This window comes from Helianthus annuus, chromosome 11 (assembly GCF_002127325.2).
Source record: "Helianthus annuus cultivar XRQ/B chromosome 11, HanXRQr2.0-SUNRISE, whole genome shotgun sequence".
Classification (NCBI taxonomy): Eukaryota; Viridiplantae; Streptophyta; class Magnoliopsida; order Asterales; family Asteraceae; genus Helianthus; species Helianthus annuus.
In genome coordinates this window covers 169832787-169853495 of record NC_035443.2, presented here as the reverse complement: position 1 = coordinate 169853495, position 20709 = coordinate 169832787, and the positions used below count along the sequence as shown (strand labels likewise).

Genomic DNA, 20709 nt, shown 5'->3' with positions numbered 1-20709 from the left:
CCTGCCGCCCATTTCACCCAATTGGGTGGCGGACCTATTACCTGATGACATCATCATCTTGAAATTATATGTATTGAAAATACCAAGGTGTGTTATGTGACGGGATAACACTTTTTGTTTTACATTACATCTAGCTGTTCTTAAAATCTAAATGTAGAGTAAACGTTCTTAACAATGGTATATTTGGGAAACACGGAAAGCTACGTCATTGTAAAAACGTAGGTTAAGAAAATGAAGGAAAGAAATTTAAAATTGAAATTATGTTATAAATATCCTTGTAAAAACGTAAAAATACAAAATTAAAATGGTGTTGTAATAAAAGTGAATAAAGTTTATTTCATCAAATATGGATTGATAAATTAAAATAAAGAGTAAACTGCAATTTTACCCCTGAGGTTAGGGGTCATTGGCATGTCTATCCCCCCTAAGGAAATAATTGCAATTTTACACCCCACTGTTTGGGGTTATGTCGCACTTTTACCCCCCGGCGTCAAAGTCAATAACAGATCTGTTAACTTTAATGTGAAATGACTATTTTACCCTTTAATATTACCCCCTAAGGTTCTTGTTATGTCGCATAATTACCCCCACTGGTAAATTACTAAAATGCCCTTTCGTATTACCCCTTATACTTTGTGTTAAGCAACAATATTACCCCCTGCAAGAATTATTACATTTGAATAATCTGTTCTATGTTGGCTTTGAATAATCTTCATAAGAATTATTACACCTCAAATTATATATATATAAATTTGTAACATTTGTGGGCATAAGAAGTTGTAACTTTAGCTTATTTGGTGTTATGTGCTTTGTGATCTTGTAACATCTTGGTGCATATGTGAGTTGTATATAGTGCAATACAAGTGTCCAATAGCAGGTTGTTGTACCTTTAAGTTTTAGGGTTTGTAAATATATCTGACGCCACCGCCTACACGGAGAGCATTTGCAGTTTCAATCACCTGCTCCTCAACACCTAAATCCACCGCATATCACCGGTGAATTCACGGTTCTTGGCCACTGATTCAAGCTGACATCTGATTCCACCTCCTTGTCCGTATCGACTGAAACCCTAATTGTGCTTTTAACTCTAACATCCGACGCGGTCAACAGCGGCATCCAATCTCCACGACTCCGGAAACACATCTCCTGCGTACCTCCATTGATCGATTAGTTTATTTAGCAGTTCGTTTGCATTGTTTTTCGAATGTTGGCAGGTATACGTGATCTTCCTCGTCTTTTTAGACTGTTAATTTCTATATGTAGTTGTTTTGTTTAATCGTTAATCAGGTGATGGTTAATGAAACTGCTGGATTTATGGATTGGATATGTTGGTTTGATTGGTCCGTGTTTTAGGGTGTGTGGGTGAAGGGATGCTCAATGCTAGCTCAGAATGTCATGAGAAATGAGGGTTAGGGTTCTTAAAGTTTGGGATTTATGGATTGGATATGTTAATATGATTGGTTTGTGTTTCAACGGTGGTCAGAATGGGGTGGTTCAGAAAAGGGAAAAATGGGAATGTGTTTATATATGTCCAACTTCCGATCAACAATCTGCTACCCGATTGCAGTTGTCGAAGATGAAAAGTTGAGGTTGATAGTTGTAAAGTTTACTAGCGATTCTGTGAGTTTTATGTTGTGCGGTTTCAGGTGTTCTACTTGATTTTAAAGAAGCATATTGTTAAGATTTAGCTATTATATGATTAATGAGTATGGTTTTTTTTGAAGAAATTCAGCTGTAATGTTCGACCAAACTGTACAGTTAAACTACTGTCCATTAGGATCTTTAACTAGCTAAAGTGGCTACACTCCATGGTTGAGACACAGGTTCACTTCCCATCTTAGTGTCTTACCCTTTTTTTACTTGTCACAATTCACTTATGCAGACCGTTTGATAAATCATATATGTTTTACTTTTGGCATACTCTTTTGTCCTGGCCCAATTAGGTTGGCCCGGCACGATTTTGTCAATTTTTTACACATTATTGTGGCTTATTAGAGTACCTTATCTGAAATTACATGGCCTTTCCCTAATCTTTGCAAGTATGTAAATCATAACAAAAACTTGAATTTATGATTTATGAATATACTTATTAACGATAATGTGAAATACTTATCAATGGATTTGGCTTATGCTGCAGGGCAGCTGGTGGCACGATGACCAGAGTTCTTAGCGCCACTAATGCGAAAGCGGTTGAGATGTTCATCGATGAAAAGTAAGTAATTGTTTTAATAAATGTAAATTTCCAATAGGTATTGAAAAGAACAACACATTGATCATTGATTACCTCATACGCGAGGCTTTTAGGAAAACACATTAGGGCCTTGAGGCGGAGAGAACACCTCATCTTTTGGGCCCTCAACACATCAGAGCGCCTCACTCTTTTTTTAACCAAGTTTATAACTCAGAGATAGTTTATGCTAAGCAAAAACCTTAAACCCTTTTGTTCATAGTAGATTGATTATTTACGCGTGATGAATAAGTAAAGCCAAAGTTGTATTGTTGCCTATTTTTTAGGGAACTATAATAATGGAGAAAATGAATACAACAAAGATGGTGGTTGGGAAGGAGGAAGAGAAGGAGTCGTGGTGGATATCGTGGACATGGTGGTGGTTATGGCAAATTCATTGGGTATTATGATTATGGAGGTAAACTCTATTCTAAGCAATCGTGTAATAGATTTTAGTAGAGGTGAACATGGGTATGCCAGGAGGGTTGACTCTTTTTAGTTAAAACATAACCCAAATCTTCTCATTTCAAGTTAATAGGCTCATATCATCACTTGTGAGTTTTAGGAACGATCTTATCTTGCCATTCAATGACAAGCTAGCCATCGTTATGAACCTATCATTTGAAAAAGTAAACAAAATATTGAGCTAAATCTTGTCATTCAATGACAAACTAGCCACTCCTATAAACCTATCATTTGAAAAAGTAAACAAAATTTTGAGCCAAAACAGGTAGCTGTGTTTAGGCTGATTCTTTCTTTTGGTGATCAATTTTTTTTTTATAATTTGCTTGAAATGATTAGTTACATGGTAGAGCTTGTCTGGTAATACATTTATACAAAGCTGATTTAATGATTTTTTTTTTACATTTTTATTGTTTGTTTACGGGATGAAGCTGATGGCTATGATGATTGATGATGAGCTATTAAGTGTTGCTGACCGCCTCGATGAAGATTTACTTTCTTGCAAAATTTGTACCATGGTTGGGTTTCAATGCCGCATCGGTTAGGTGCTATAATAAGGGCTTGCTAAATGGATTTATTTGGCTTTGTTTGTATCGTTTTGATGTGAACCCAGCCGCAACGCGGTGGGTACTTACATCTAGTTACTGTTAATTACCATTGTAATGGTTTTACACCAAAAACAAGAAAAAAAAGCCAAATTCAATTTACTACACCTCAAATTAACTCAAGATCACAAACTGAAATGCAGCAAGTAGAACTTCAGCCATTTGAGTGTCACAGAAGGTCACCATCAGATTTGTCTGCAGCCATTGTAAAACCGTGTAGATTTAATAACAGAAAGAACGTGTGTAGATCAGTAATCTGCAGCCATTGTAAAACCGTATAGCCCCTCTTCACCGTTGCTGAATGCACCGTTGCTGAATGCCATGAGCCTTCAAACCCCTCTTCAATACTCCTCACCTGAAGCAATTTCAATAATCACACATTTACACAGACAAAAAAATGCCCAACCAAACCAGTAATCAACAAAAACAGAAATAAATTCAAGAAGCCCCAAACCGATGCTATGGTACCAAGTTTATGAGTGCTTGTACAACTACATTTTAAAAAGTAACCAATCCACTACTTAAATTCAGTGCTCAAATTGTCGTAAATCACCCAATAAACCCTAATCCACTATCCTAAAGTCCAACATAACTGATCACACTACTCAAAATCACTCTCCAAACACCAACCTACAACAAAACAACAACTTAAAACCTCTAAAACAGCAACAAACTGGTGGAAAACCCTAGAAGAGGCTTGTTTTGTGATCAAAGGAACAATATAAACAACAATTCACAATACAAACAAAAAACGTCAAAAAAAAGTTTACTCTATATTTTAAGTGTTAGGCCGGGTAGCAGAGACTACCCCTTGTTAGATCCTAAATAACAAAAAAACCCTAATATGAAGAAGAAGATGATGCAGCAGTTATGGCAGTGAACGGAGGTGATGGTTGTGCGGTGGCCGGAGACGATAACCGGAGACGAAGACCGGAGATTTATGATGAAGAAGTTGATCGGAGATGGTGACCGGCGACGAAAGGTTGAACAGTGAACGACGGAGATATGGTTGTTGATGGTGCTTGGAGGTGGTTGACGGCAGTTGAAGTATGACGATGGGGATTGTGATGAACGGAGGTGGTGATGGAGACTAGCGGTGGCAGTGATAAACGATGAACAACAATGATTGCAATGTTTGATTCTTCTGGAGATTACAACAACAACAACAACAACAACAACAACAACAACAACAACAACAACAACAACAAATATAGGGTAAGATTACCAAAATACTCCTGCCTATAACAGTCAAATAACTGTTGACTGACGGCAGGGGGTAAAGTTGCGACATAACCCCAAACAGTGGGGTGTAAAATTGCAATTATTTCCTTAGGGGGTAGACATGCCAGTGACCCCTAACCTTAGGGGGTAAAATTGCAGTTTACTTTAAAATAAATAAAACGTATGTCACTAAGACTGTGGGGTGTGAGGCGTGTGTTGGGGCGGCGGTTTGGGTTCAACGTCGGCTGCTCCACCCCGGGCAAGCGTTGGGCATGGCATTGTCCATTTGGCGTGGCCCGGGGGGGGGGGGGTTGACATGACTGTGTATCCTACCCTCGCCATGTGTCAAGCAATGCCCCCAACCCAAGCCCCTCCACACCCCATAGTTATGGAAATAAATAAAAATAATTAATAAAGTTTATGTCATTAAATGCGATTTAATAAATATAAAGATATTTAATGCTTTCTTAAATGCAAATATATGTAAACCAAAGGGACTAAATTGTAAATGAACAACACTTGTACCAAATGCAATTATATTGTTCTTAAGTGTTTTAAAATTGAATTGAAATTACATTGTTTTTATAAGAAAGGTGTATAATATAGTAGTATAGATAAGTCAGAGTATAACATGGGGTTGGGTTGGGTGACTGTTAATACCGGTTTATGTTAAAATAGGTTCTTTTATAATTATAGATTTGGTTTGGGTCATAACATGTTTTAGCCAAATTGATTTGGCTTGGGTCATGTGAGAGGGAGAGAGAGGCAACACCTGTGAAATGTTTGCCTTTAGGCTTAAGCAGGGTCAGACCTAAGAATTCATGTACCTTTTTCGGGCTCGAAAAAACGTGTCCTTAAGCCTTAACTAAATTGGGTATTAGGCTCACTAAAGGTCTAAACCTAATGCCAATGAGTTAATAACTAATCTAAACCATAAAAATAGTTTTGTAAGTGGGTCTATGTTGGTGTTTCTATGGGTATACCCTATTAATTTATTTATTTTTACATATACGCATCGGAGTTTTTTTTTAAAAAATAACGTGTCATTCGAAATATCGGGCACTGGCCGGTAGTCCTCCCCGCCCACCTTCAAGGCCGGCTATGGGCTTGAGCAACGCCGGCCAAAACATAATGCAGGTGGTGTTCAAGACGTGGAAGAGCTCCCCCTCCGTATGACAAAGGTGGTTGCGATGAGAGGAACAATATGGTGACAGTGGGTGGGGATGGACCGTTGGTCCATATGGACCCATTCTAATGTACTATTTTTCAAAAGAGGGACCCATATTCACTCGTTTTTATAATTTGGTTAGATGCAAGCTATCTATTTCGGAAACAAAAATTATTAAATAATTAAGCCATTTCTTACAAAATAAGTCACAATAATGAGGTGTACGTAATCAAGCCATATGATGGAGACTTTGTTTGGGAAAAGGAGGCAACCGGAAACGAGTACTATAAAAATAATTTGATGAGAAATTATAATATTTGTAGTGTTAAAATCTAGACATCGATAGTCACGATAATGACGAGCATAAATGCATAAGAAAGACACAAGATGTTCTAGGCGCTAGTTAATATAGATGAAACAAATATGGGTTGCAAGAACATTTGAATATGCGAATACGAGAGTAAAACAATGGTTTATCGAATAGCTTGGAGAAGGGTATGTTGTTGTTCATGGAGGTGGTGGAGAATGTTAAACAAGCAGCGTACCCATATGAAGAGCTTCAACCCGATATTTAGAAGGAATGCGGGCTTGAAGAAGAAAGACGTGAACAACATTATTAATTGTTTAAATCATGTTTTTACACTTGACATTTTATTAGGACGTGTGAACCCAAGATAAATGAAATAGGATGCCTTGTGTGTCAACAAGGCATTGAAGGGAGGTACAAGGTGTTTGAATTCTTCATCATGATTTACATTAAAATGATTTTATTTAACATCTGTAATGAGTTTAAACATAATCACAAAAAATTTAAAATATCATTAACTTTCTTGTGTGATAGATGAGTACAAAGAAAATGAGAAAACAATAAAAAAAAAATTAAAATAATGATTTACTAGTGGAATTCCGATGCAATTCGGTTTGTTTATGCTTGCAAGACTACTAGAGCTTTGTTAAACAAATTTATTTTTAGCACAAAATCAAGCTCATTCATTAAACAAGTTTATTTTTGAGCTCAAACACGGTCTCATTCAAAATCACTTGATTCAAACATAAGTGCTTAATGAACAACTAGTTTACACACCAATATGTCCAGTATTATATATATATATATATATATATATATATATATATATATATATATATATATATATATATATATATATATATATATATATATATATAGGGGAAGGTTATCTTGAGAACGCTAAATATTGCGAGAACCGTGAGAACGAATGAAAAAAACAATCAAAACCAATTTTTTTTAATACAAACCTCATTGCAATTAAGATACATCATCAAAACAAGAATTTATAACATCAAATAATTCATTTCTCCTTTCAAAATCACTCTTTTTAGATTTTTTACACATGTGTAAATATAACAGATTTACACATGTGTAAATGGCAAACTTACACATGTGTAAATTTTCTTTATTTACGAATTCACGTAAATTTAAACGTCTAAATTGAATTTCTAACATTGTATTCGAATAATAATGATAAGTGTAGAAAAAAAAATTGAATTTGAATTGTTTTTGACCAAGTTCTCATGGTTTTTTATTTGTTCTCACGGTTCTCACAATATTTAGCGTTCTCATTTAAACCCTCCCCTATATATATATATATATATATATATATATATATATATATATATATATATATATATATATATATATATACGGGATTTAGAGAAAACGGTAGAAAGTGTGAGAACGGTGAGAACGCTTATCGATCGTCCGATCAAAACAATCTATGGACTAGATTGGCGCGGTGACATTTTCGTAAATAACATCAATTTTATTACGTGGACGCGCTTCATTAAGGGTAAAAACGTCTTTTGACTACTCCAAACAAAACGCCATCTCATGAAAATAAAACGCCAAAACAAAAATCACACAGCATTCTGCAAAAAAAAACGCCATTAGATATAAAACGCCAAACTTAATTATAGTAAAATCCCGCCTAAAAAAACCGCCAAAAAAATCCTATATATACAACAACTCAGACCTTCAATTACAAAACACAAACAAAAACCCCCAAATGCCATATTTAATATATACCATTCGACTGATAAACGCTAGAATACCCAAACATCAAATATATTGCTGTCAATAAAGTGTAGCTGTATGGTGTGGACAACATTGTTAGTTAACTTTCTTAACTGAGGATTAACAATGTTATCCAACACCATACAGCGACACTTTATCGATTTTAGCATAATCAGATTTACAGTTTCAAGATGGTTTATTTTGTGACGTTCTTTTTCTTGGTAAAACGCCAAAAAAGATAACATTAGGGCTGAAAAGGGTGTAAACTCAATAACATTTTGCTGCATGACATGTACAAAAATTATAGAAAAAGAGGCTGATTTCATACGAAAGTCGAAACAGTCAGTGAAGATGCTTCAAAAGAAGAAAGAGACTGGTGACAGTGAAGATTTGAAGATCAAATATTTATTTTGTTTAATTTTCTTTTTCAATTGATTGTTATTTAATAAACAACGCCATATCTAATAAAAACGCCAAAAAAGCAAATGTCTTACACCTTTTGGCGTTTATCAAACCATCCTAAATTTACTTTGGACAAGTATTATAAAAAAACCTTTTTTATGTATTCTTTTTTTATTTTCCTTTTCGTTGATTGTTGTATAATAAAAACGTGTAACACCTCGAAATTTTGTGTCCAATAATGTGTTGACACGTGTCATGAGTTTACACGTGGTATTAAATACTAAATAAAGGACTAAAGTTGACAAACCTTGAAAGTATTTAAATTCGAGGGTTAAAAATGTCAACGGGGGGGGGGTAAATATACTGTATAGTAACCCTAAATGATGCTCGTACCTTCAAACGAATAAATCATGGATCGTACGGAGCGAAACGCGGGAGAAAGTGAGAGATTACAAGCTACAGGGGTTAATTGTGTCAACATGTTTAATTTATACATCTGAGTGACCCTTTGACGAACCCGAGGCTTTGTAACAGTAAAATACGCTCACTAGAATATACGATATAAATTTCGTGAAGTTCCGTTTTAAAACGAGAAAGTTATGATCAAATTCGTATACGAGGGGTTAAAAGCGTCAACAATAAAAGTTAAGGCTTTTCGGATAGTAATTAAACTAACCGGGGACTTAACAATGCGGGTAAAAGTCACGAGGCCCTTAATTGTAATTAATCGAGGGCCAAATCGCAAAGTTACCCCTTCGAAACCGAAAGGTCAGGTTAATCATTACAAAAGATTTGAAAATCTTGGAATTTAACCCTCAGGCGGGCCACGTTAAGGAGATGAGTGAGCTAATGCGGGCCGCGCGCCAGTTGAAGATACGTTTACTGACTTTAGGATTCATGCGGCCCGCGTCCTAGTGGCCTGAATCCTAAAGCGGGCCGCGTACGAGTCCCAGATGCAGAATTCTTGGACAGATTCAATGTTTGAGCTTGTGAACGATCATTGAGGCATTAATTGAAGCATGGGAGCCCTCTACATGCCCCCTAGCACTTTAGGACACCTGCTGATCATCCATGAACCCTTGTAGGTTGAGTTGTAATGATCTTGAGCTAAGTTTTTCACTATAAAAGGCATGGTAGTGTTCCATTGTGAAACACACCTCAAACATGCCTTCTGATCATTTCTGGAGCTCTCAAGCATTCTCCTAACATCCATAGTCGTGCACCAAGCTTCTGTAAGTATGCCTACCCTTTTGTGGTTTAGTTTATGCTTAGTTTAGCTTAAAAGTCAATCCGTCGTAACTAACGATTGACTTTACGATAAATCACAAATGGTCCAGTGGTTTGTCGAATCAAAGATAGTTATATTTTGCTAATCATGTGGGCTTTAAACCCCTAAAAGGGCACCCTCTGATTCCCACTCTAACTAGTCCGAATGTCGAGTCAAACGTGCTTAGAAAAAGTCAACAGAAATGCCATTTTGCGATTTAATGCATAATCAGTAATGTAGACGATGTGTAACCTGTTTAAACACTCATAAAACATGATAATAAGTATATTAACTAGTCTAAGCTTGTTTGATCCGACCGTTTACTGTTTTGACCCGGTTTGGAGCCGAAAGTCGCAAAGCTTTGACTTTTGCTTTGACTTCAGTTCTGACCCGTTAAAGTATGATTTAGATATGCCTTAGGACTCTCTTAGGACCAGGTTACATGATGGTATAACCCTCTGTGACCGGTTCGTTGTTTGTCCGAGTCTTTTACACATTTCTGTCAAATGCTTAAAAGTTGACCGTAACGCCCTTTTTAATTTAAAACGAGAATTTCGGACATGTGAAAGAACCATAACCTTAGTTACTGATTTCTAAGCATGTCCCTAAAATTTCACGTCAATCTGAGGTTCAGAATAGGAGTTATGCTAAGTAGCGCAAATTACGGAAACTTTAGTAATTAAATAGCGCAATTAGCATAACGCCTATCTAAACCCGGATTTCGACACCAAACCTTTTACACACTGATGTAAAATAATATTTTGGGATTTTTAAAGATTTTCAATCATTTTTAACCTGCTCATAACCTGCGGTTATGGCAACGGTTCGGTAAATACTGAATATGCCCTTTTCGGCCATAACTTGAGTTCTACAAGGTCTTTTGACCCGATTCCAGTTGCTACTGATTTTAAATAATAAATAAAGTATTTTATACTTTATAAACTATTCGGGAAACTCAGATTTCCTGTAGAACTCAGAAACCTCTTTTATAATCTTTAAAAAGACAGAAATACCCCTACGGAGCATAAAATGGATTTAAACTCGTTACATGCATTACGGAAGGTATCCTACTGATAACCCCAACCTCTTTAAAGTATATTGACTTAGGAAACCAGTGTAGGACTCTTACGGTTACCCGTTGCGCCTTTTGCGCGCACGGTTCGGCTTATGTAACTAGTTTACATAAACTAGCCGAAACGGGTCAAACCATATTGTTTTGACCCCAAAATCCAGAGTGTGGTTATTAAACCCATATAAAACAAGTATTCAAACTTGTTGGGTCCAAACCACATTCCATTCACGGTTTTCGCCTTTCACGCGACTAAACCGTAACTATCCTTTGAAACTGACCGGTCTAAGCTACGGCTAAATTAAAGACCCGTTAGGATTCTAATAGGTTATTTTTAAACCTCCGTTCCAGAATAGGAGACCAGTAAAAGCTATCTGCAATTTATTTCGATTAAGGATTTATACTTGCAAAGGTAAATACTTTTAACTTATTTTCCGTTATACGGGCTTGGGTTACGGTATATAGTATACCGCTTGATCGGGCATCAAATTCTCCACCGCTGGAGTGGGTAATTGAATAAATTTGATCGGCTCGTTTAAACAGTCTTGTTACTTAAAAGCCTTTGGGGGGTTAATGACCATGTCCCGGATATCCCTGGCATCATTTTACGAAATGGCCACGACCTAAGCGCGGAGTGTAGGCGTACACTCGTCAGTGCATAAATAGTCGCTGTGGTGTGTCTATTGATCTTTAACCCGGACTTGATCCGGGCTACTGAACGCATAAGGAACATGTAATTCATTCACAAGATTATATATTTAAATAATTCTCCCAAGTTATAAAAGAGTTTGTGCCTAGTGCATTCAAATCAATTTTAATAAACATTTTTCAAAAGTGTCGGTTGAATGTATTTACCAGTGTAAACTGACGTATTTTCCCAAAAAGACTAAATGCAGGTACTATGCGTAATTGGCTGGATAATTCTCCTTAGCATCATAAAGAGTCTCGCAAGTTTAAGATGCCTACGTCTGTTGAACAATACTTATATTTTTATTTGATCCCCTGTGGATACTTTTCAACTATTCGTAATACATTTGATATTACAAACAATGGTTGAAATATAATTATCTTTATGCTTCCGTTGTGCATACATATGTTGTGTGGTTTGACTATATTGTTGCCAACTACGTCACGGTAATCCCCCACCGGGCCCACCGGTGAGACACGTGGAAATCGGGGTGTGACAGGTTGGTATCAGAGCCAACATTGAGAGAATTAAACACTATCCTTATGTGTTTAATCTCAATGACACAATTGCACATACTTGAGTCTAGACAAGAACATAGGACAAATTCGAATTATTATTCCAGTTTGTCTTTTTATTGTTTATTGTGATTTAAAGTTTTAAAAGCAGGAAATTGTTGGTGCAGTTGTCTGTCGACTACATCTTCGTTCGAGTCTTAGGGCAGGGCTGATTGTATTGTGAACAGTAAACGAGAAATCTTGTATTAGACTTAGGGTCGCTTATAGGGTATATAGAGTGGACCGCTTATATGTCACTATATATATAGGATCGCTCATATGTCACTAATATGGATCGCTTTTGTGACGTGATGAGTGGGTCGCTTATATGGACATGTCCATATAAGCGAACCAGAAGGTCTATATATATGGGGGTCATTTGAGCGGTTCCAGGAGCAGAAAAACGTATGTGTGTGTGTAACGGCGAAGCTCTGCCCGTTTGTCTCCAAGAGCTTGTAATTTGACAGTTAATCAATACAGGAGACGTTAAGTAGTGAAATCAAGCTTTACGAAGACTATTTCAATGAATTCCGCCTCTGAATTAGTCTAAGCACTCTTCTGAACGACTCGTCAGATCGATAAACGATCCTACAAGTGGTATCAGAGCTCAGGAGGAAGAGTTCTTGCCGTTTAGCTCGACTTTCGCTCAAAATTCTCACTTCTACACCTTCTTTTACTGATTCAGGAAGTTTTCACGGTCGAAATTCGCTCAAATTTTCACAGCTTGTGCGCAATTGTACCAAGACAAATCCTGGAAAGTTTGAAGCAAAAATTCGAAGTTTTTAGCAGTCAAATCATGTTCAAAATGTGGACCGTTCGTAGTGACATCATCATGAACCGTTCTTAGATCAAGTTTTGGACCGCTCTTTCGTACAAATTTGGTTCTGACTCGCTCAAAATTGTTGTTTGGACCGCTCCACAATACAGTTTCTGGATCGCTCCAAAGTAACATTCTGGACCGCTCGAAAGAACAATCTTGGATCGCTTATTTGGACACCTCATCTGGTCCGCTTTTAAGAAACTGTTTGGTTCGATTTTGTGATCATTAGCTGTTTCGCGTTGGTGAACAACAGAGACTTGTCAGGAGTATTTGAAAAATGAAAATGGTATTTGATGAACAAGAAAACAATATGCTAGAGGATTTTAACAATTGGTATATGAGAAATATGGATACCGATTATAGAAATGTGAGTACGGACACTTGGATTAAAAGTTTTGAATTATTCATATGCCAAAAGGAGGAAACGTTGAAAGAGATAGAAAATCGTTTTAAAATTTTAACGGATAATATGTGGAGTAGAGGTATTAGGATGTCGAATGATGAATATCTATCAAAATTGACAACGGCATTACCTGCTAAATGGGATGAGTTTATGGTTGAGCTACAACAGAAAGATTTCTTTCCAGAGCTTTTTCCATATCAGTTCTTTAATGAAATTAGAGGAGAGTGGTATAAAGAAGAAAGGAAAAAGAGAGAGTTTTTGTCTGAGATGGAAAAGAATTTAGATAAATTGGAGCTGGATGTACTCATTGAAGTTGATAGAAGAGTTTGTGGTTTTCTTGCAACAAAGAGTACTCTGAAATATGATATCAAAAGGAAATGTTATATTGATGATAATATGAATCCTTTTGATTTTGTTAAACTCTTTCGTGCAGGGATCGACAAGATGGATACAAAGGATACTCCAAAGATTGAAGAATTTGTAGAATTTGGATCTTCAAGTTCTGCATCAGCATGCTCAAAATGTGATCGCTTCAAGACTGAAAATGACAAACTCTTGAAGGATGCGGAAAGTTTGACATCGGAAGTCAAGAAGTTAGAAGATGTGAAACAAGTTGATGATAAACAGATTCTTATGTTGAAGGAAAATTGTGAGAAACTGAAAATTGAAAATGACAAACTGTTAAGTAATTTGAACAGTTTGACATTTGAAAACGAGAAGTTGAAAGAAAATGTAAAGATTTTTGAAAGCAAACAGAAATCATCAGAAAATGAAGATTTCTGGATAAAATTGGAGAACAAAAATCTGAAAGCTAATGAGACAAAATTTCAGGAACAGATAAAAGTTTTGGAAAATAAAAATCTGTTCTTGAAAACATGAAGAATGAGAATGAAAAATCTATCAAGTCTCATCTTGAACGAATTTCTCAGCTTGAAAAAGAAGCTGAGAATTCAAGAATCAAGATTGATGAACTTGAAAAGAAATTGATAGGTTTTGTGACTCAATCAGACAGTTTGAATTTTCCCTGTCCAAAACCAATCAATTCTGTTCCAATGAGTGACAATGTCACAAACTTTGACAAAGTCAAAGTTAAAGATTGTGATGAAAAATCTGATGATAAAAAAGAAAAATTTCAGAAAACTGTTCTGCAATCAACTGAAAAGGGTGAATGCTCGAAGCAAAAACCTTTGAAGAAGAAAGCAGAACAGAAACAAAAAATTAAAAATGAGAAAATTGTTCAAAAAGATATTAAAAGTTCATCAGATCGTTCATCCAATCAAAAGAAAAAAACACAAAAAGTAAAAAATGAAAACTCAAAAATTGTTGGTAATAAGTGGTGCAGGTCGGACCACAGTGCTCTAAAGCAAAATCCAGCAAACTTGAGGAAAGAATATCACCAAGCCAAACAATGCTTTGATCTGAGCGTTTGGACTCAAAATGGTGATTGGTACGATAACAGAGTGTGTTACAGCTGCGGATATCACAGACACATTGCTGTTAACTGCCAGTATTGGAATTATGAGACCAGGAGGTGCTTTAACTGCAACATCAAAGGTCACATTGCCAGAGATTGCCCAAGGAGATCGAATGAAAGATTGAGGGCTAATTCTCAGAAATTGGCAAAGATTCCAGTCAAAGTCAAGCCCCAGGAACAGAAGGTTCTGAAACCTAAAGTTCAAAAACAGTCAATTCAGGAAAAGAAAGTTAAACTTTCACAGGGGCAGAAAGACAGACTGAGGAAAAAGAGGAAGAAGGCAAGAGAGTATCTTGAGAAGATTTTGTCCTCGGGTTCACGAGACAAACAGAATAACAGTTCTGATGAATCTACTCCCTCAGCTGAAAAGACAAGAAAGAAGAATTCATCAGATACAAATCTGAGGACAAAAGAGGAGAAGAAGAAGGAAAAGGTTAGCGATGAATCTGTTTCTTCGGAAACAAAGGAGCCACATGTCGGCGATGAATCTGACTCATTAAAGTCAGACAAGCCACATTCAGGCAATGATTCTGGTTCGTCAAAGCCAGAGGAGCCATTGGTTGAGGTAAAATTGTCGAAAACTCCCAAGGCTGGTCGGGCTTGGGTGGATCTTTTTAAATGAAAAACCCTGACTTGCCGGAGATCCCAAGATGGTATTGTGGATCATGAATCGGCATCTTTCTAAATCTGTTTGTGAAGTTGCAGGACTTGCCGGAACTCCCAGGTTTGTAAGCGAGGAGTAGGAATCGGCACCTTGAGAATTCAACCAACAGATGGTAATTGGTTGAAAAACAGGTTTGAAAAGCTTAATTGCTAAACCATACAAGTGGTTATATGGTAGTGATTTGAGTAGATCTTACAAGTGATTAAATCAAGGTCATTGAGTTGGACTTGATTTAACTATTATTCATGAAATTGGTAAACAATGTGATGATTTTGCCCCATTTTTACAAAAGATAAAAGCAATCAAACTTATTTTTCGGAAAAACCATTTTGATTAAAACAAACTTAAGTGTTTTGAAATCATTATGGGAAAATAGTTTGTTGTGAGGGGGAGTTCTGATTGTTTATGCCAGGTGGATGGAGAATTGATGTGATTCTCATCATGTTGTCATATTTGTACAGTTTGTTTCAAATTTTCCCAGAAAATCAAAATTGAGACATATTTTGATTTTAGGGGGAGTAAAATTTTTTAAAAAAATTAGAAAATTTGAAAAAGACAAAAACATGATAAAATTGAAAAATGAGTTTTTGTTGCGAAAAAGAGGAAATGATAGTAAATCAGTGGACTATCACAGCACGCTAAAGAAATGTAATGCAAAATGTGATAAACGGTCTCACTGATGATGTGACGATAGGTTTTTGTACATTTAGTAGATTTATTCGGGATATAAACCTAAAATTTCAAACTTGTGAAATTCGTGGGGAACACTACTTGGATATATAGGTAACCCCTGAAATCTCGTTTGAAAGATCTCGTATTCTGATATACTAGGTGTTTATACTCTATGATGTTTGGGGTATTATTCCGGGACTTCTGCTGAACGGTAGTTCTGACCTAGTCATTGGCTAATACTTTCCGCAATATGCTTGAAATATAGCATAAAGCCCTCAGTTGATTAGACAATAAAATTGATAATCATCTGTTGTAGCTGAAAAGATCCTCTAAAGGGGACACACTGCTAAGTCGAAGCTGATATCTCTCTGCTGAACGGAAGTTCTGACCTGAGATCCCTCAGTTCTCGCATTTTTCCCCTAATTTATGTACAGACATCATTGTAGTGTTCATACCTGTAAGACTGAATATTGGGATTCTGGATACGGGAGTATATTCAAGAGGTGGGACACATGAATTGAACTAAGTTTATAAAACACTTAAATAGTATCCTGAATAGATTGAAAATTGTATGAAAATTTAAGAGGACAAATATATCGTCAATCTACGTGAATCGTTTAGAACTTAAAACGATTAGAAGCTTAACGGTGCTTGTGATGTGTCTAAAAAAACTGATATGATCCTCTTGCACAAACTCACAAAAATATGTTTGTTTTGCATTTAAATTTCTGTCTTTGCATTTACGTTTCATATTTTGAAAAAGCCAAAAAGATTTTTGACAACTGATGTTGAAGAGCTGATTTTCAAAACCTCAAAGGCTAAACTTGATGAACAGACAGGTTGGTTAAGTCGTTTGAAATGTTTAAAATGATTCATTAGGTTGAATCAGAAATTGAGATGTTTCAAATTTGTGAATCAGTGTTTAATTGTAAAAAGTTTCAAATGATTAGTTGATTCATTAAGTTGAATCACAATTATTCTGGTTTGTGATAGAGTGTTTGAGTCTTGCAGGTTTCTGATCCTGTTGCTACAGATAGCCAGGAGACACATCAGAACCAGAGAAGAGCTTAAACAGAGAAAGCCAGGAGTTGATTTCAATGGTGATAACGATTTCCAGACAGAGATCCCAGCATGATGATAGGGGGAGTCTGACGAAAGTTAGAACCAGAGAAAGATCCAGGCATATGATTTCAGGAAGGAATTTCTGAAGAAGATTTGATTCCAGGTAGAGTTCCTGAAGAAGACCGAACAAGATTGAAGAGCTGTGAATGATTGAAGACTCTCACTGAAGATTCCGTCAACATTCAAGGGGGAGTCTGTTGGTGCAATTGTCTGTCGACTACATCTTCGTTCGAGTCTTAGGGCAGGGCTGATTGTATTGTGAACAGTAAACGAGAAATCTTGTATTAGACTTAGGGTCGCTTATAGGGTATATAGGGTGGACCGCTTATATGTCACTATATATATATAGGATCGCTCATATGTCACTAATATGGATCGCTTTTGTGACGTGATGAGTGGGTCGCTTATATGGACATGTCCATATAAGCGAACCAGAAGGTCTATATATATGGGGGTCATTTGAGCGGTTCCAGGAGCAGAAAAGCGTATGTGTGTGTGCAACGGCGAAGCTCTGCCCGTTTGTCTCCAAGAGCTTGTAATTTGACAGTTAATCAATATAGGAGACGTTAAGTAGTGAAATCAAGCTTTACGAAGACTATTTCAATGAATTCCGCCTCTGAATTAGTCTAAGCACTCTTCTGAACGACTCGTCAGATCGATAAACGATCCTACAGAAATATGCCGCCAACAATTAGAAGAGGAAGAGGAGGAAGAGGCAAGGGACAAGTCATTACTCACAATGATCACGAGGCTAGACCTTCGAACATGCGAGCTCCTTCTAGTACGAGAAGTGAGGAACCACATAGACGAAGAAGAAACCTCTTTGAACCTGCGAGACATTCCACCTCGCACAGTTCGACACCCTCATACCGTCATTCTTTTGGTCCAAACTCAGAAAATGACCCCAATAACCCTCAACCATCATTTATACCTCTCCAACGATCTGCTTCGCACCGTTCTTATGGCGATCCTTCACCTTTCTTTGTAGGACAGTTTAACCCGGCGGATTATGTCCAAGAGCCAATAGGGTACAACCCTTTAGGACCAGAGGATCACTTTTCTGAAGATAATGCAGTGGATATGGACGAGGATACAGATCCCGTCGAGCCTGTAAGGGGTACTCCCAACCATCCAATCGAGATTTCTGATGGGTCATCCTTTCATGGAACACCCTATCAAGGTCCCGACAGTTACCAGGCGAGGTTTGACCAATGTAATTGGTACTTCACACCATCTCATCACTTCTCGCCTCATGACCAACAGCAACAACAGGATCCTTCTGAGGATTCGCGGTTCGTGGCAGTTACGCCACCGCCACCGCCACCGGTTCAACCAGTAATTCCAGATCCGCCAAGGCGTAGAAGATCAGGCGCACGGATGTCCACCCGAGGAGGGGAATTCCATTTCAGCACCCCTCGCCACTCGAGTGCGAGTCACTTTCCGTCAGTGCCTGAAGAAGAACCACAATTAGGGGAACCTTCGGGTCACCCTGCAGAGGTGAATTCTGCACCAGTTGCACCACCTCCGCCACCATTCGGATATGACAATCCGATACCAGCATACGGCGGTTCCACCGCATACAATCCGTTTGAGCAGCCGACTCACACGCACTACAACTATAACTATGATGCCGATCCATACGTGGTAGTGGCTAATTACAATGCTCTCCATGGAACCTCTTGGAGACCAGATTACTCAGCTCATGGGTATCCAATACCTCCTAGACCACCGGTTCAGCAACCATCGCAGCAGCCACGTTTTTCTCCACCGGAGCAAGAAGAAATACTCCACCGTCTAAACCGTGTGGAATGAGACTTCGAACAAGAACGTAAGAGTAATCGTGGATTTCTCAAAGGCTTAGCAAACCTACTAAAAGGGAGGAAGAAACGAGATCATTAGTCTCCTTATGTATTGTTGTATTTACAATTTAGTCCCTGCGTGGACATTTATCGTATTTCAGTCCCTACGTGGACTTATCTTTTAGTCCCTGCGAGGACATCTATCTATGTATTTGGACCCTGCGTGGACTTGTTTTTCTATAAACCTCTGCGTAGGTATTTACTTATTTAAAAAGTCCCGTTTAGGGCAACGTGTAATCCGTATTATAAGTAATGGAATGTTATGTTATGAATTTCATTTTTGTTATTATATCTGAAATAGATCAAAAATCATTCCTTTTAAATTTAAATCTGCCTAAATAAAGAATCTTAAGAGTGAAACCTAGCCAGGTGTCATTATAAGATCCGGCCAAGATGGTAAGACCTGATTAAAAGATTCAGATTTCCTGTTAACCTCTGTAATCATGTTAACGTTCATGGCAGATGCGATTCGTTAAAATCGCACGCGTCATTCTTATATAAGAATCCTTTTAAGGATTCCAAAGCCCAAATTAGTGATTTATAAATCATGGGTTAAATCGTCAATAAAGATGATCACTTATTAAACATCCATTAGTGATGTAGTGCCTACGGGCCAAACTTATTAAACATCCATTAGTGATGTAGTGCCTACGGGCCAACCTTATTAAACATCCATTAGTGATGTAGTGCCTACGGGCCAAACATATAAACATCCATTAGTGATGTAGCGCCTATGGGCCATAATTATTGTCATATAAGACAAAAGGCAGTGGTAGTCTATGACTCCCTGTCAGAAAAGGTAAAAGGACTACGGTTCAAACCTTCATGCCTTGATTCTCTGTAATCCCGGCTTATATTATAAAACGTCCTCGTGACTAGGCTTTTATGCCACTAACAATATTGTTTGTAATTAGGATAAGTTATATTCAAATCCTAAATAAAAAGTGAGTAACAAATTAACCAGATACGGTCTCTGTTTACCATGGTTAATGAATTGCCATAAAAGACAATTCCATAATAAACTCCTAAATAAAACTTTTTCGCTATCTTCTGTAGCAGATTCAAGTTACGATGGCCGATCCAAATGAGGAGAATAGTCATTCGAAAGAAGATGAATACGATGACGCCCAGGTTCATTTGACGGGCGCAGAATTGAAAGCTCTTGTCGACGGTGCTGTTAAGGCAGCCCTGGATCGACAGTACGAAGAGTATACTGAATCCCGGAGCAGAACCATATCTAAACCACACTCCAAGCCGAAAACCCACTCAAAATCTCACAGCAAACCCCCGTCTAAGCCCAAAAAGGACGATGATAATCACTCATCCAATGAAAACAGTGTCCGTCCAGAAAAAGTGTATACTGATGCATCTCACGCCAGGGGCTGCACCTACAAATATTTTGTATCTTGCAAACCCCGAGATTTCACTGGGGAGAAGGGCGCGGTAGATTGTATGACGTGGTTAGACGAGATGGACACCGTGGTGGACATCAGTGGTTGCGCAGAGAAAGATGTGGTAAAGTTTGTTTCACAATCATTCAAGGGCGAGGCCCTGGCTTGGTGGAGGTCTCTGGTTCAGGCCTCGGGGAAGACTATTTTATACAGCATGACATGGGAGGAATTCATTTCTCTCATCAAGGAAAATTACTGCCCTCAACATGAGGTTGAAAAGATCGAGACCGACTTCCTATTGTTGGTTATGACGAACCTTGACTGTCAAGCTTACCTCACGAGCTTCAACACAATGTCCCGGTTGGTTCCGTATCTGGTAACCCCGGAGCCAAAGAGAATAGCTCGTTTTATCGGTGGGTTAGCCCCCGAGATAAAGGCAAGGGTAAAGGCCTCTCGGCCAGCGACCTTTAGATCTGTAGCCGACATATCTTTGTCCCTTACTCCGGATGCGGTCCGACAAAGATCGCTGAGGAACAAAGAGGATGAGAAGAGAAAGCGTGAAGATGATACTTCACGAAGGTCGGGCAAGAA

At 37.7% G+C, this 20709-nt stretch overlaps 1 long non-coding RNA gene across 1 annotated transcript; it reads right to left on the bottom strand.

The window, feature by feature from the left end:
- Positions 1-3340: 3340 nt before the first annotated feature.
- On the bottom strand, positions 3341-4461 carry LOC118484137. The gene is made up of 2 exons (XR_004872840.1): positions 4103-4461; positions 3341-3649 (listed from the first exon to the last, which is right to left on the bottom strand). It is a non-coding gene; the product is annotated as an uncharacterized LOC118484137 (long non-coding RNA).
- Between the last annotated feature and the right edge of the window lie 16248 nt (positions 4462-20709).